Below are 16,176 nucleotides of genomic sequence, written 5' to 3'. Positions count from 1 at the left end.
ATGTTGTTGCTTTTTAGGAGTTTTCACTAAAAGTTTTCTCTTGTGACTATTTTATCTAACAATTCAGTAACAACAATAGAGGACTTCAATAGTGAACTGTAACTTTTCTGAACATTTTGCGTACTCGGGGCACTCCACAGCGTTCGCCTCAACAATGCACACTATTTCATCCACAAACCTCTTGAATACTATTTATTCCAGTGTAACCTTCGTTGTACACATTTTTGCCCAGTGGGAACATATCCATACAATTTCCTGAATGTTTTTTTATTTCATGTCTGTAATTCATTGGCATTTTGCGTGAAACCAGTTTTTACATAATTCGCATTTGACTCATTTCCCTCCGAAAGTAACGGCTGGGATACAATCAATGCACATTAGCTTCTTGTCAGGAGTTTTGTTCTCCTTCCCTCGTAGGGTTTCTGCAAAGATTCCTCAAAAAAATTTATCCACAAATTTTTCAAAGTTACTGCCAGTGAAGCACACATGGCTAAACAGCCCGATTGAGTGTGCCACATGTTATTACACTTAAAGAAAACATTCGTTACTTCTAGTCTCAAAAGACTCTTCAAGTTTGACTTCGAAATCTCAGAACCTTGTCACTAGATTAGGTTCTATAAGAGCAATTTTTATAACCTCCTCAACCAGTACTTTGGTGTAAAAATTTTTAATATAGAGAGATACTATTAGCTCATCATTCTCCAGATAGCACCGTTTTTATGTACTTTAGCAAGTCCATAAAGCCTGGCCGGTTGTGATCCAGTTGTCCTGAGCCTGTGATAAAACTTTTCGTTTATCTTTTCTTATCTCATAAATTGATGCTAATTGCTAATTATCTCCTTCTCAGTTTTTACGATTTCGTTGTCACTTTCTCCATTACGAGCCTCAATTGACTGGCAAAACGGATTTAAATTAGTTTATCTGAGTATGTTGTCTCTTTCATCACACATAAACCACATCCATTATCAACCGTATAGCTAGAATTTTTTGATGCTTCAAAAAAATCATGAACATTTTTGAAACTTCTATCTACTAGTGTCTCGCGTACAATTTTGGCGTACCATTTTGCAGACCGTTCTCTAAATTTATCTCTGATTGGATGCTTTAGACCACTTTCGACAGACTAGACAAATTATTTTGAAGTCCTGGCCTAGATTTGGCAGTTTACCACCGTCCAATGTAACAATATTTTTATAAGATCCAGTCAGCAAAAGACCCTCCTGCTTCTCAGACAGTTTTGCCGAATTATCGTTAGATCTCTTTCCAATCAATTTGGACTGATATCTGCTTTCGTTTCTAATGTTGAACAAAACTGGTGTTCTTTACCAAATACATGCCTAGCCTCCTCAAGATTTTTGTCCAAAAATCTACGGCCTTGTTCCTTACAACATATTTATTTCCCTAAGAGCTTAAGCTGAAAACTTAGCACCACTTGTTCAGACAATATTTGCTTTTGGGAATCAGAAACTTCAAAAAATCCGGAATGGTGTCCCTATTATTACAGGTTTTCGTAAAATCTATACGAAACCAACAGTTTATTTGTTAATTTGAAGATTTGACATGATTTGAATACTGTTTTATGCAGTTGTTATGCCTGAGAATATATCTGTGCCATTGCTTTGATAGTAATTTTGCCATCACGGAAGCTTCCTCAAGAACAGGGACTATTGAAACCCTATTGTTCAAAAGCCAAAGTCTAGTCCTGTACCCTTTTTAACGTTCTTACTCTCTCCTTTCTCTGTCGTTTCCCAAGGTTCTTCTTTTCACTTTTCTTGAGTAGAAAATTAAAATTGCCTTGGTGGCGCAAAAGAGTGTCCAGTGACTTGATCTCAAGTGCCATTTCCTGGTGGAGCACACTGTAGTCTTTCAGCTGTGACCTCTGATTTCTCTTCAATATCATGTGCTTTTTCAACCTTCGAACCGGTATTCCAGTGCTCAAGAGTCAGGAACTCTTTGAAAACATCAGGGGCTCCAGTATACAAACGCCCTAAACTTCGTCTTATCCGTGGTCAAGTAGTGTGTCAGCTCATATACACTACATTGCTTGTAGTTTTTTCAGGGGCTTGAGAAGCTGTTGTTAATTAGATCATGCCACAGACAACTATGTCCGTCCCTTTGCTCAATCGGCACCTGAGCAGATGGTTATTTGCGTGTTTGAGCCAATTTTTTGTATTGGGGTTTAAAGAATGTCCACGGACTGTTTTTATCTTTTTCAGAAGCACCTTCTTTTCATTATATTGAACACTCTTTAACGCCTGATGGATTAAGCTAGCTGCTTAAACATGACTAATTTTGTTTGTAACTTTTCTGCAGATTGTTAAAATTTTGCTTTTTGCACCTTTTTAGGGTCCAGTAAATTTCTAATTGACGAAAGTTAAAGCTGCAGAGAAGAAGGAATTGTCAATTAAAAATTAGATTGGTTTAAAAATACGAAAATTTTCTAACATTGCGTTCATCATCAGGTTTATTCAAAACCGATTACACAATTGAATAAAATGATTCACAGAGTGTACAAACTTGTCATTGAATCTATGTATCCAATTCTACGAAATGAGTTCAATTAAAACAAATTTCTGAAATTATTCACAGTTAAAATTACATCTGCAACAATTTATTCACCTTTAACACATCTAAATTTTTTCAATCTTTATTCCGGAGTTTTAAAAATTCATGATTAATTTGGTTTTCAGTTCCTGAAAGTATCTTTTTAATTTAATTTATTTTTAATCAAATCTTTTGTTTTCTTTTACTTGCTGGGTTTGACCCTTTAATAATGTAACTTGTATCAGAATAATTTTTGAAATCCATAATTCAAATTTTTTCAATTAGAACAAAGATTTAAAATCATTTCCCGCCCCCGGTACTCGTTGCGAGTATTTAGTTGCTGTTTCAAATTTTTAATGTAGATTTCTTCTAATGTCATTAGTTTTCCAACCCCGCGACATGCATCAAGAATGCCCTTTTTAAATATATGCGCTGTACCACAACATTCTACAAGGTGGTATGGCCAACATAGATGGAAGTGCATCCAATACATGTATATTTAAATACCACATTCAATTTCAAACTTTTATCAAAAAAAATTTGAGTGTGAACAAGCAACTCCTAATTTATTGTTGAGAAAAAAATTTGAATATTTAACAATTATTTCAATTTACTCGCAAAATATTTAACCCTTGTAACCTCTGGAAAAAAGCAAAGAGAAATCTATTGAGGTTATAATAACTGCTACCGGGTATTGATAGAACAGGTCTAATAGGAGCACCGTTTATATGTACTATAGCAAGTCCACAAAAGCCTGGCTTGTCGCAACCCAGTTGTTCTGAGCCTGTAATAAATATTTTCTCTTATCTTTCCTTGTTTCATTAGTCGATGAAATTTGACTTTTTATCTGTTTCTGAGTTTTTACGGTTAGATGATCACTTCCCTCATAACAAGCCTCAAAGCGATTGGCACTAAGGATTCCATTGGGATTATCCGTGTTTGTTGTCTCATTACACAAAAATCACATCCTTTATCAAATGGTACAGCTAGTAACTATTGATCCATCAAAACCATGATTTTTTTAACCCTTCTATCCCTTGGTGTCTCAGGTACATTTTTGGCGTACCATTTTGCTGCCAATTCTGTTTCACATAACCCTTCACCCTCGGTGTTGTTTCTACGTAGCACAAAAATTAATATATCTACGTCTGAAAGGAAGTGCATTTCGATAAATTTGTCTCTGATGATACGACGTTACGGACAAATTTCGGCAGTTTTACACCGTCCATTGTAACGGCATCATTATTTGATCAAATCTTCAAAACCAGTCGTGTCTCTCAGTCAGTTTGGCTGAGTTGCCGTTAGGTCTCTAACCAATCAATTAGGAATGATATCTGATATCTGCTTTGCTTTCTAATGTTTTACACCATTGATGTTAAAAGTTCCATTTCTACATCTTTCCTGATAATATCCCTATCCTTTTTAAGTTTTTCATCGAAATTTCTATGGCCCTGATTCGCACAGCTTTTTTCTTTCCTTAAGAGCTTAGACTGAAAACTGTGCACCGCTTGATCTGAGAAAACTTTGCTACTGGGAATTCGAAACTTCAAAAAATCTGGAATAATGTCACTTTTAAAACAGTCTATAAGAAATCTATCCGATATTTACAGTTTATTTATTAGTTTGAAAATTTGAAACAAAGTAGGCATCGTTTTAAGCAGTTGTTATGCCTCAGAGTGTACCTGAGCAAAGATTGTGGTAGAATTCTGCACATCACGGAGACTCGCTCACGAACTGGGGGCATTGAAATCCTCTTGTTCCGGTACTAAGCTCTCGTACTGTGCCTTTTCTACCACTCACCAGTCTTACTTTTGCTCTCGCCTTCGTCTGTCGTTCCCGAGGTTATTTTTCTCACAATTCTTGAGTATAACTTTCAGAATGCCTTGGTGGTTCAAAAGAATGTCCAGTGACTTGACTTCAAGTTGCAGTTCCTCGTGGAGCACATTGTAGTCTTCCAGCTGTGTTTTCTGATTTTTCTTGTTTTTTCTCAACCGGAGAACCAGTATTATTTGCTTTTTCAACCGCAGAACCAGTATTCTAGTGCTCAAGAACTCTTTGAAAACAACAGGGGTTCCAGTATACAAGCGCTTTAGAGTTTGTGTTATTCGTGGTCAAGTAGTTCATCAGCTCTTATACACTAATTTGCCTGTAGTTATTCCATTTGTGGCTTGCGATGCTTTTGTTAATTGATTATGCCACAGACAACTAAGTCAGTCCTTGTGCTCAGTCGGCCACTGACCAGGAGATTCTGTGCGTTTTTCAGCCAATTTTTTGTATTGAGGTTAAAAAAATTCCATGGACTGTTGTCATCTTTTTCAGAAGCACCTTCTTTTCACTATTTTGAACTTTGTTTACCGCGTGATGGATTGAGCTGGCTGCTAAAATATGAACCATCTTGTCTGTAACATTTCAGAAAGTTGCTTAATTTTTGCTTTTAACACCCGTTTTTGGGCCCGTTAATGACCTAATTGACAATGGATGAAACTGCAGAGACGAAGGAATTATCAAATAAAAAACTATTTGATTTAGAAAATTAACCTTTTCTAACATTGCGTTCATCAGCAGGTTTATTTAAAATTGATTTCACAATTGAATAATATAATTTACAAGGTACAAAAACTTGTCATTGACTATCGAAAAGAGCTGAAATAACAATAAGTTTTTGAAATTTTTTACAGTTTAAATCACATTTACAACAATTAATTAACATTAAATACATCAAAAAAATTTTTCAATTTTTATTCCGGAGTATTCAAACTACCGACCCCGGTACTTGTCGCGCGGATTTAGTTGCGGCTTCAACTTTTTAATGCAGATGGCTCCTATTGTCACTAGTTTTTCAACCCCGCGACATCACTAGTTTTGCCAAAAGTTTTACCACTAGTTTTCCAACATTAGTTTTCCAACCCCGTGACATGCATCAAGAATACCCTTTTTAAATATATGCGCTGTACCACAACATTCTACAAGGTGCTGTCCCACTGGGGAATCTTTGTTTTGGTGTTCCAAATTTCTAGTAATAACATGTTGGCTGGTATGGCCAACATAGATGGAAGTGCATCCAATACATGTATATTTATATACCACATTCAATTTCAAACTTTTATCAAAAAAAATTTGAGTGTGAACAAGCAACTCCTAATTTATTGTTGAGAAAAAAATTTGAATATTTAACAATTATTTCAATCTACTCGCAAAATATTTAACCCTTGTAACCTCTGAAAAAAATCAGAGAGAAATCTATTGAGGTTATAATAACTGCTACCGGGTATTGATAAAACAGGTCTAATAGGAGCACCGTTTATATGTACTATAGCAAGTCCACAAAACCTGGCTTGTCGCAACCCAGTTGTTCTGAGCCTGTAATAAATATTTTCTCATATCTTTCCTTGTTTCATTAGTCGATGAAATTTGTCTTTTTATCTGTTTCTCAGTTTTTACGGTTAGATGATCACTTCCCTCATAACAAGCCTCAAAGCGATTGGCACTAAGGATTCCATTAGGATTATCCGTATTTGTTGTCTCATTACACAAAAATCACATCCTTTATCAAATGGTACAACTAGTAACTATTGATCCATCAAAAAACTATGATTTTTTAACCCTTCTATCCCTTGGTGTCTCAGGTACATTTTTGGCGTACCATTTTGCTGCCAATTCTGTTTCACATAACCCTTCACCCTCGGTGTTGTTTCTACGTAGCACAAAAATTAATATATCTACGTCTGAAAGGAAGTGCATTTCGATAAATTTGTCTCTGATGATACGACGTTAAAGACAAATTTCGGCAGTTTTACACCGTCCATTGCAACAGCATCATTATTCGATCCATTCTTCAAAACCAGTCGTGTCTCTCTGTCAGTTTGGCTGAGTTGCCATTAGATCTCTAACCAATCAATTAGGAATGATATCTGATATCTGCTTTGCTTTCTAATGTTTTACACCATTGATGTTAAAAGTTCCATTTCCACATCTTTCTTGATAATATTCCTATCCTTTTTAAGTTTTTCATCGAAATATCTAGGGAACTGATTCGTACAGCTTTTTTCTTTCCTTAAGAGCTTAGGCTGAAAACTGTGCACCGCTTGATCTGAGAAAACTTTGCTACTGGGAATTCGAAACATCAAAAAATCCGGAATAATGTCCCTTCTAAAACAGTCTATAAGAAATCTATCCGATATTTACAGTTTATTTACTAGTTTGAAAATTTGAAACGAAGTAGGCATCGTTTTAACTATCGAAAAGAGCTGAAATAACAATAAGTTTTTGAAATTTTTTACAGTTTAAATCACATTTACAACAATTAATTAACATTAAATACATCAAAAAAATTTTGCAATTTTTATTCCGGAGTTTTCAAACTACCGACCCCGGTACTTGTGGCGCGGATTTAGTTGCGGTTTCAACTTTTTAATGCAGATGGCTCCTATTGTCACTAGTTTTTCAACCCCGCGACATCAGTAGTTTTGCCACTAGTTTTGCCACTAGTTTTCCAACATTAGTTTTCCAACCCCGTGACATGCATCAAGAATACCCTTTTTAAATATATGCGCTGTACCACAACATTCTACAAGTACAAGGCGCTGTCCCACTGGGGAATCTTTGTTTTGGTGTTCCAAATTTCTAGTAATAACAAGTTGGCTGGTATGGCCAACATAGATGGAAGTGCATCCAATACATGTATATTTATATACCACATTCAAATTAAAACTTTTATCAAAAAAAAATTTGAGTGTGAACAAGCAACTCCTAATTTATTGTTGAGAAAAAAATTTGAATATTTAACAATTATTTCAATCTACTCGCAAAATATTTAACCCTTGTAACCTCTGGAAAAAAGCAGAGAGAAATCTATTGAGGTTATAATAACTGCTACCGGGTATTGATAGAACAGGTCTAATAGGAGCACCGTTTATATGTACTATAGCAAGTCCACAAAAGCCTGGCTTGTCGCAACCCAGTTGTTCTGAGCCTGTAATAAATATTTTCTCTTATCTTTCCTTGTTTCATTAGTCGATGAAATTTGACTTTTTATCTGTTTCTGAGTTTTTACGGTTAGATGATCACTTCCCTCATAACAAGCATCAAAGCGATTGGCACTAAGGATTCCATTAGGATCATCCGTATTTGTTGTCTCATTACACAAAAATCACATCCTTTATCAAATGGTACAGCTAGTAACTATTGATCCATCAAAAACCATGATTTTTTAAACCCTTCTATCCCTTGGTGTCTCAGGTACATTTTTGGCGTACCATTTTGCTGCCGATTCTGTTCACATAACCCTTCACCCTCGGTGTTGTTTCTACGTAGCACAAAAATTAATATATCTACGTCTGAAAGGAAGTGCATTTCAATAAATTTGTCTCTGATGATACGACGTTAAAGACAAATTTCGGCAGTTTTACACCGTCCATTGTAACAGCATCATTATTCGATCCATTCTTCAAAACCAGTCGTTTCTCTCAGTCAGTTTGGCTGAGTTGCCATTAGGTCTCTAACCAATCAATTAGGAATGATATCTGATATCTGCTTTGCTTTCTAATGTTTTACACCATTGATGTTAAAAGTTCCATTTCCACATCTTTCTTGATAATATTCCTATCCTTTTTAAGTTTTTCATCGAAATATCTATGGAACTGATTCGCACAGCTTTTTTCTTTCCTTAAGAGTTTAGGCTGAAAACTGTGCACCGCTTGATCTGAGAAAACTTTGCTACTGGGAATTCAAAACTTCAAAAAATCCGGAATAATGTCACTTCTAAAACAGTCTATAAGAAATCTATCCGATATTTACAGTTTATTTATTAGTTTGAAAATTTGAAACAAAGTAGGCATCGTTTTAAGCAGTTGTTATGCCTCAGAGTGTACCTGAGCAAAGATTGTGGTAGAATTCTGCACATCACGGAGACTCGCTCACGAACAGGTGGCATTGAAATCCTCTTGTTCCGGTACTAAACTCTCGTACTGTGCCTTTTCTACCAGTCACCAGTCTTACTTTTGCTCTCGCCTTCGTCTGTCGTTCCCGAGGTTAAATTTCTCACAATTCTTGAGTATATTTTTCAGAATGCCTTGGTAGTGCAAAAGAATGTCCAGTGACTTGACTTCAAGTGGCAGTTCCTCGTGGAGCACATTGTAGTCTTCCAGCTATGTTTTCTGATTTGTCTTGTTTTTTCTCAACAGGAGAACCAGTATTATGTGCTTTTTCAACCGCAGAACCAGTATTCTAGTGCTCAAGAACTTTTTGAAAACAACAGGTGTTCCAGTATACAAGCGCTTTAGAGTTTGTGTTATTCGTGGTCAAGTAGTTCATCAGCTCTTATACACTACTTTGCCTGTAGTTATTCCATTTGTGGCTTGCGATGCTTTTGTTAATTGATTATGCCACAGACAACTATGTCAGTCCTTGTGCTCAGTCGGCCACTGACCAGGAGACTCTGTGCGTTTCAGCCAATTTTTTGTATTGTGGTTTAAAAAAATTCCATGGACTGTTGTCATCTTTTTCAGAAGCACCTTCTTTTCACTATATTGAACTTTATTTACCGCGTGATGGATTGAGCTGGCTGCTAAAATATGAACCATCTTGTCTGTAACATTTCAGAAAATTGCCTAATTTCTGCTTTTAACACCCGTTTTTGGGCCCGTTAATGACCTAATTGACAATGGATGAAACTGCAGAGACGAAGGAATTATCAAATAAAAAACTATTTGATTTAGAAAATTAACCTTTTCTAACATTGCGTTCATCAGCAGGTTTATTTAAAATTGATTTCACAATTGAATAATATGATTTGCAAGGTACAAAAACTTTTCATTGACTATCGAAAAGAGCTAAAATAACAATAATTTTTTGAAATTTTTTACAGTTTAAATCACATTTTCAACAATTAATTAACATTAAATACATCAAAAAAAACTTTGCAATTTTTATTCCGGAGTTTTCAAACTACCGACCCCGGTACTTGTCGCGCGGATTTAGTTGCGGTTTCAACTTTTTAAAGCAGATGGCTCCTATTGTCACTAGTTTTTCAACCCCGCCCCGTGCATCAAGAATACCCTATTTACTTATATGCGCTGTAACACGATATTAAACCAGTTGATGTCCCACTGGGAAATCTTTCTCTTGGTGTTCTGGAATTTTAGAAGCAACAGGTAGGTCTTCTTGGCCATCATAGGTGGAATTGCAATGTAAATTTATATACCACATGCGAATTCAGATTTTTATCAAAAAAAGTTTTCTTTGTGTACAAGCAAGTTCTTATTTTGCTCGTTGTGAAAGTGATTTGAATTTCACACAATTAATTCAACGTGCTAACAAAAGGTTTGACCCTGTATCCTCCGGAAAAAAGGGAGACAGAAATATACTGGGTTTCTCGTAACTGCTACCAGGTATTGATAGAACGGGCTGAAGTGGAGCACCAATTCCTAAGTACTTTAGAAATTCCATAAAGCCAGGCTTGTTGCAATTCAGTTGTCCTCAGCCTGTGATAAATCTTTCCGCTTATCTCTCTTTGTTTCATTAGTTGATGCAAATTTCCATTTATCTGTTTCTCAATTTTTTAAGAATTGACAGTCACCTTCTCCATTAGGCGCCTCAATCTGACTGGCACTAAAGATTTCATTCAGTTCATCCGACTATTCTGTCCCTTTTACTACACAAAACGGCATCCTTTATCAAATTGTACGGCTAGTAAATAGTAAATTTTGGTCTTTCAAAATTTATGAAAGATTTTAACCCCTCTATCCATTGGTGTCCTACGTACATTTTTGGCGTACCATTTTGCTGACAATTTTATTTCACATTACTTTTCACAGTCGTTTTGTGCTATCACATAATTCAAAAATTAATCTGTCTACATCCGCGAGGATGTTCACTTCTTTAAATTTGTCTCCGAGTGGATGCTTTGGACCTAATCATAAAACGTTCATGACAAATATTGGCATTTCAACACCGTCCAATGTAAAAACATTTTTATGAGGTCCATTCGGCAAAGGCTCGTTCTGCTGCTCAGACAGTTTCGCCAAAATGTTGTTAAGTCTCTTACCAATCAATTTAAGTCTCTTCCCACATTTTACATCATTCCCGAGTAAATCCCTATCCTTCTTATAATTTTCATCGAAATAAAAATGGCCTTGGTCTGCAAAACTTTCTTTTTTCCTTAGGAGCTTCAGCTGAAAACTGTGGTTTGCTGGTTCTGAGAAAAATTTGCTTTTGGGATATCAAAATTCAAAAAGTCCTGAATGATGTTATTTTTATTACAATTTTTCAACAAAATCTACTCGATATCTACAGTTTATTTGTTTTTTGAAGATATGACATAATTTAGGTTATGATTTGAGGTTGTTATGCCTGAGAATGTACCTGAGCCATGATTTTGTCAGAATTCTGCACACCACGGATGCTCGCTCAAGAAGAGGGGCCTCGAAACCCCATTTTTCAGGAGCTAAAATCTCTTTGTTGTCCTTTCTACGAGGCTTATTTTTGCTCTCGCATTCATCTGTCGTAGTTATTCAATTACTGGCTCAAGATGCTGTTGTTCATTAGATCGAGCAAGACACAAATTTTTGAGATCTTTGTCCTTGTGCTTAATCGTCACTTGAACTGAAAGTTCTGTGCTTTCTTCAGCCGATTTTATGTATTGGGCTAAAAGAATGTCCAGGTACTGTTGTTATTTTTTTCGAAAGAACCTTTTTTCACTATATTGAACATTCTCTAATGCCTTTTGGATTAAGCTGGCTGCTTAAGCATGAACTATCTTGTCTGCAACATTTCAAAAGATTGTTAAAATTTTGCTTCTTTGCCCCTTCTTAGGGCCCGTTAAAGTTCTAATTGACAAAGCTTAAATTTCAGAGAAGAGGGAATTCTCAAATCAAAATAATTAGATTGATTTAAAAATACGAACAGTTTCCAACATTGCGTTCCTCATCTGGTTTATTCAAAACTTAATTCACAATTGAATAAAATTATTTACGAAGTGTATAAACATGTCATTGACTCTGTCTAACGATTCCAACGGAATGATTTATATTAAAAATAAATTTTTGAAAATATTAACTGTTTAAATCCCATTCTCAACATTTCTTTTACATTTGATACATCAAAAAACATCAATCTTTATTCCATATTTTTCAAAGTCTCGATTATTTTGTTTTCAGTTCTTTAAAAGTAGTTTGGTTTTCAATCCTATTTCTTGTTTTTCTTTACTTGTTAGGGTTGACAAATTTTCGATATAACATGTATCAGAATAATATTTGAATTTAAAAAACAAATTTTTTGCATTTGACTGGTACTTCAAAATCATTTCCCGCCCCTTCTCCTTGTTGCGCGTATTTAGTTGTTAATTCAACTTATTAATGTAGAATACTCCTTTTGTCATTTTTTTCATCCCCGCGACATGAATCGAGCATTATCTGTTCAATATTATGCGCTGTAGCACAACATTCAACGAGTTGTTGTCCCACTGGGGAATCTTTGTTTTCATTTTCCAAATCTCTAGTAGTAACATGTTGATTGGTTTGGCCAACATAGATGGTAAAGTTAATTTTTCATATTTTATCTGAGAATATCACTATTCTCCTTAAAAATTTCATCGAAAAAACTTTTTTATTTCCTTAAGAGCTTAATTAGAAAGCTGTGCACTGCTTGTTCTGAGAAAACTTTGCGTTTGGGAATTCAAAACTTCAAAAAATGCTGAATGATTTTTATAACAATTTTTCTACAAAGTCTCCTCGATATTTACAGTTTATTTATTTGTTTGAAGATTTGACATAATTCAAGTGTTGTATTAATCAGTTATTGTGCCTGAGAATGTAAATGCGCCACGGTTTTGGTAGAACTTTGCGCATTAAGGGAGCTCGCTCAATAACAGGGGGCTTTGAAACCCTATTGTTCAGGAAGTAAACTCTCGTCCTGTGCCATTTCTAGCAGTATTACATTTGCTCCTGCCATAATACGTCGTTTCCCAAGTTCCTTTATTCACCTTTTTTGAGTAGAGCTGTCATTTTGTCTTGGTGGCGCATAAAATTATCCAGTGACATGATCTCATATCCGGGTTCCTAGTGCAGCAAACTGTAGTCTTCCAGCTGTGTTCTCTGTTTTCACTGTCAGGTCAGGGGTTCCCTTTCTCCCGTTTTTAGGGCCCGTTAAAAATCAGATTGACATCAGATAAAGTTGATGAGAGAAAGAATTTGTCATTTAAAAATTAAGATTATTTAAAAAAACGAACGCTGGCAAAGAATTGCGTTTATCGTCAGGTTTACTTAAAACTGCTTTTACTATCGAATATAACAATTTCCAAAGTCTATAAACTTGTCATTGACTCTGTCTATCAAATTCTTCGAAATAATTTAAAATAACAACAGATTTTTGAAAATATTTACAGTTAAAATCACATTTACATTATTTTATGTACATTTAAAACATCAAAAAATTTTCAATCTTTTTTCCGGAGTTTTCGAAGTTCACGACTATTCTGTTTTCAGTTCCTGAAATCGAGTTTTTACTTTCAATCGTGTTTCTTGTTTTCCTTTATTTGTTGGGTTTAATAAATCATAACGTGTATCAGAATAATTTTTGAATTTCGAAAGTCATATTTTCCCGCTCCCATATATTTTCAAAGTCATTTCCCGCTCCCAGTAATTGTCGCGCGTAGTTAGTTGCGGTTTCAACCTTTAAATGTAGATCGCTATTATTGTCATTAGCTCTCATCCCAGCGACATGCATCGAGATTTTCCCATTTATTACTGTGCGCTGTACCACAACATTCAAAGAGGTGTTGTCCCACTGGAAAGTTTTTGTTTTGTTGTTCCGAAATCCTAGTAGCATATTGGTTGGTTTAGCCAACCCAGATGGAATTGCATCCAGTACATGTGTGTCTACATACAACTTGCAATTTCAGATTATTATCAAAAAAAATATTTCAGTTTGCACAAGCAAGTTCTTAATTTGCTCGTTGTGAAAGTGGTTTGAATATCACACAATTATTTCACTCTACCTGCAAATATTTGACCCTGCTAAACTCTGGAAAAAGGCAGATAAAGATCTATTAAGGTTCTGGTAATTGTCGCGCGGATTTAGTTGCGGTTTCAACTTTTTAAAGCAGATGGCTCCTATTGTCACTAGTTTTTCAACCCCGCCCCGTGCATCAAGAATACCCTATTTACTTATATGCGCTGTAACACGATATTAAACCAGTTGATGTCCCACTGGGAAATCTTTCTCTTGGTGTTCTGGAATTTTAGAAGCAACAGGTAGGTCGTCTTGGCCATCATAGGTGGAATTGCAATGTAAATTTATATACCACATGCGAATTCAGATTTTTATCAAAAAAAGTTTTCTTTGTGTACAAGCAAGTTCTTATTTTGCTCGTTGTGAAAGTGATTTGAATTTCACACAATTAATTCAACGTGCTAACAAAAGGTTTGACCCTGTATCCTCCGGAAAAAAGGGAGACAGAAATATACTGGGTTTCTCGTAACTGCTACCAGGTATTGATAGAACGGGCTGAAGTGGAGCACCAATTCCTAAGTACTTTAGAAATTCCATAAAGCCAGGCTTGTTGCAATTCAGTTGTCCTCAGCCTGTGATAAATCTTTCCGCTTATCTCTCTTTGTTTCATTAGTTGATGCAAATTTCCATTTATCTGTTTCTCAATTTTTTAAGAATTGACAGTCACCTTCTCCATTAGGCGCCTCAATCTGACTGGCACTAAAGATTTCATTCAGTTCATCCGACTATTCTGTCCCTTTTACTACACAAAACGGCATCCTTTATCAAATTGTACGGCTAGTAAATAGTAAATTTTGGTCTTTCAAAATTTATGAAAGATTTTAACCCCTCTATCCATTGGTGTCCTACGTACATTTTTGGCGTACCATTTTGCTGACAATTTTATTTCAAATTACTTTTCACAGTCGTTTTGTGCTATCACATAATTCAAAAATTAATCTGTCTACGTCCGCGAGGATGTTCACTTCTTTAAATTTGTCTCCGAGTGGATGCTTTGGACCTAATCATAAAACGTTCATGACAAATATTGGCATTTCAACACCGTCCAATGTAAAAACATTTTTATGAGGTCCATTCGGCAAAGGCTCGTTCTGCCGCTCGGACAGTTTTGCCAAAATGTTGTTAAGTCTCTTACCAATCAATTCGGACTGATATCTTCTTTCGTTTCTAATGTACAAAATTGTTGGTAAAATTTCACTTTTTACATCATTCCCGAGTAAATCCCTATCCTTCTTATAATTTTCATCGAAATAAAAATGGCCTTGGTCTGCAAAACTTTCTTTTTTCCTTAGGAGCTTCAGCTGAAAACTGTGGTTTGCTGGTTCTGAGAAAAATTTGCTTTTGGGATATCAAAATTCAAAAAGTCCTGAATGATGTTATTTTTATTACAATTTTTCAACAAAATCTACTCGATATCTACAGTTTATTTGTTTTTTTGAAGATATGACATAATTTAGGTTATGATTTGAGGTTGTTATGCCTGAGAATGTACCTCAGCCATGATTTTGTCAGAATTCTGCACATCACGGATGCTCGCTCAAGAAGAGGGGCCTCGAAACCCCATTTTTCAGGAGCTAAAATCTCTTTGTTGTCCTTTCTACGAGGCTTATTTTTGCTCTCGCATTCATCTGTCGTAGTTATTCAGTTACTGGCTCAAGATGCTGTTGTTCATTAGATCGAGCAAGACACAAATTTTTGAGATCTTTGTCTTTGTGCTTAATCGTCACTTGAAATGAAAGTTCTGTGCTTTCTTCAGCCGATTTTATGTATTGGGTTAAAAGAATGTCCAGGTACTGTTGTTATTTTTTTCGAAAGAACCTTTTTTCACTATATTGAACATTCTCTAATGCCTTTTGGATTAAGCTGGCTGCTTAAGCATGAACTATCTTGTCTGCAACATTTCAAAAGATTGTTAAAATTTTGCTTCTTTGCCCCTTCTTAGGGCCCGTTAAAGTTCTAATTGACAAAGCTTAAATTTCAGAGAAGAGGGAATTCTCAAATCAAAATAATTAGATTGATTTAAAAATACGAACAGTTTCCAACATTGCGTTCCTCATCTGGTTTATTCAAAACTTAATTCACAATTGAATAAAATCATTTACGAAGTGTATAAACATGTCATTGACTCTGTCTAACGATTCCTACGGAATGATTTAAGTTAAAAACAAATTTTTGAAAATATTAACAGTTTAAATCCCATTCGCAACTTTTCTTTTACATTTGATACATCAAAAAACATCAATCTATATTCCATATTTTTCAAAGTCTCGATTATTTTGTTTTCAGTTCTTTAAAAGTAGTTTTGTTTTCAATCCTATTATCTCCTGTTTTTCTTTACTTGTTAGGGTTGACAAATTTTTGATATAACATGTATCAGAATAATATTTGAATTTAAAAAACAAATTTTTTGCATTTGACTGGTACTTCAAAATCATTTCCCGCCCCTTCTCCTTGTTGCGCTTATTTAGTTGTTAATTCAACTTATTAATGTAGAATACTCCTGTTGTCATTTTTTTCATCCCCGCGACATGAATCGAGCATTATCCGTTCAATATTATGCGCTGTAGCACAACATTCAACGAGGTGTTGTCCCACTGGGGAATCTTTGTTTTCATTTTCCAAATC

Source organism: Convolutriloba macropyga, chromosome 4 (genome assembly GCF_964194025.1).
Source record: "Convolutriloba macropyga chromosome 4, txConMacr16.3, whole genome shotgun sequence".
In the NCBI taxonomy this organism is placed as follows: Eukaryota; Metazoa; Xenacoelomorpha; order Acoela; family Convolutidae; genus Convolutriloba; species Convolutriloba macropyga.
This window is presented reverse-complemented; position numbering follows the sequence as displayed.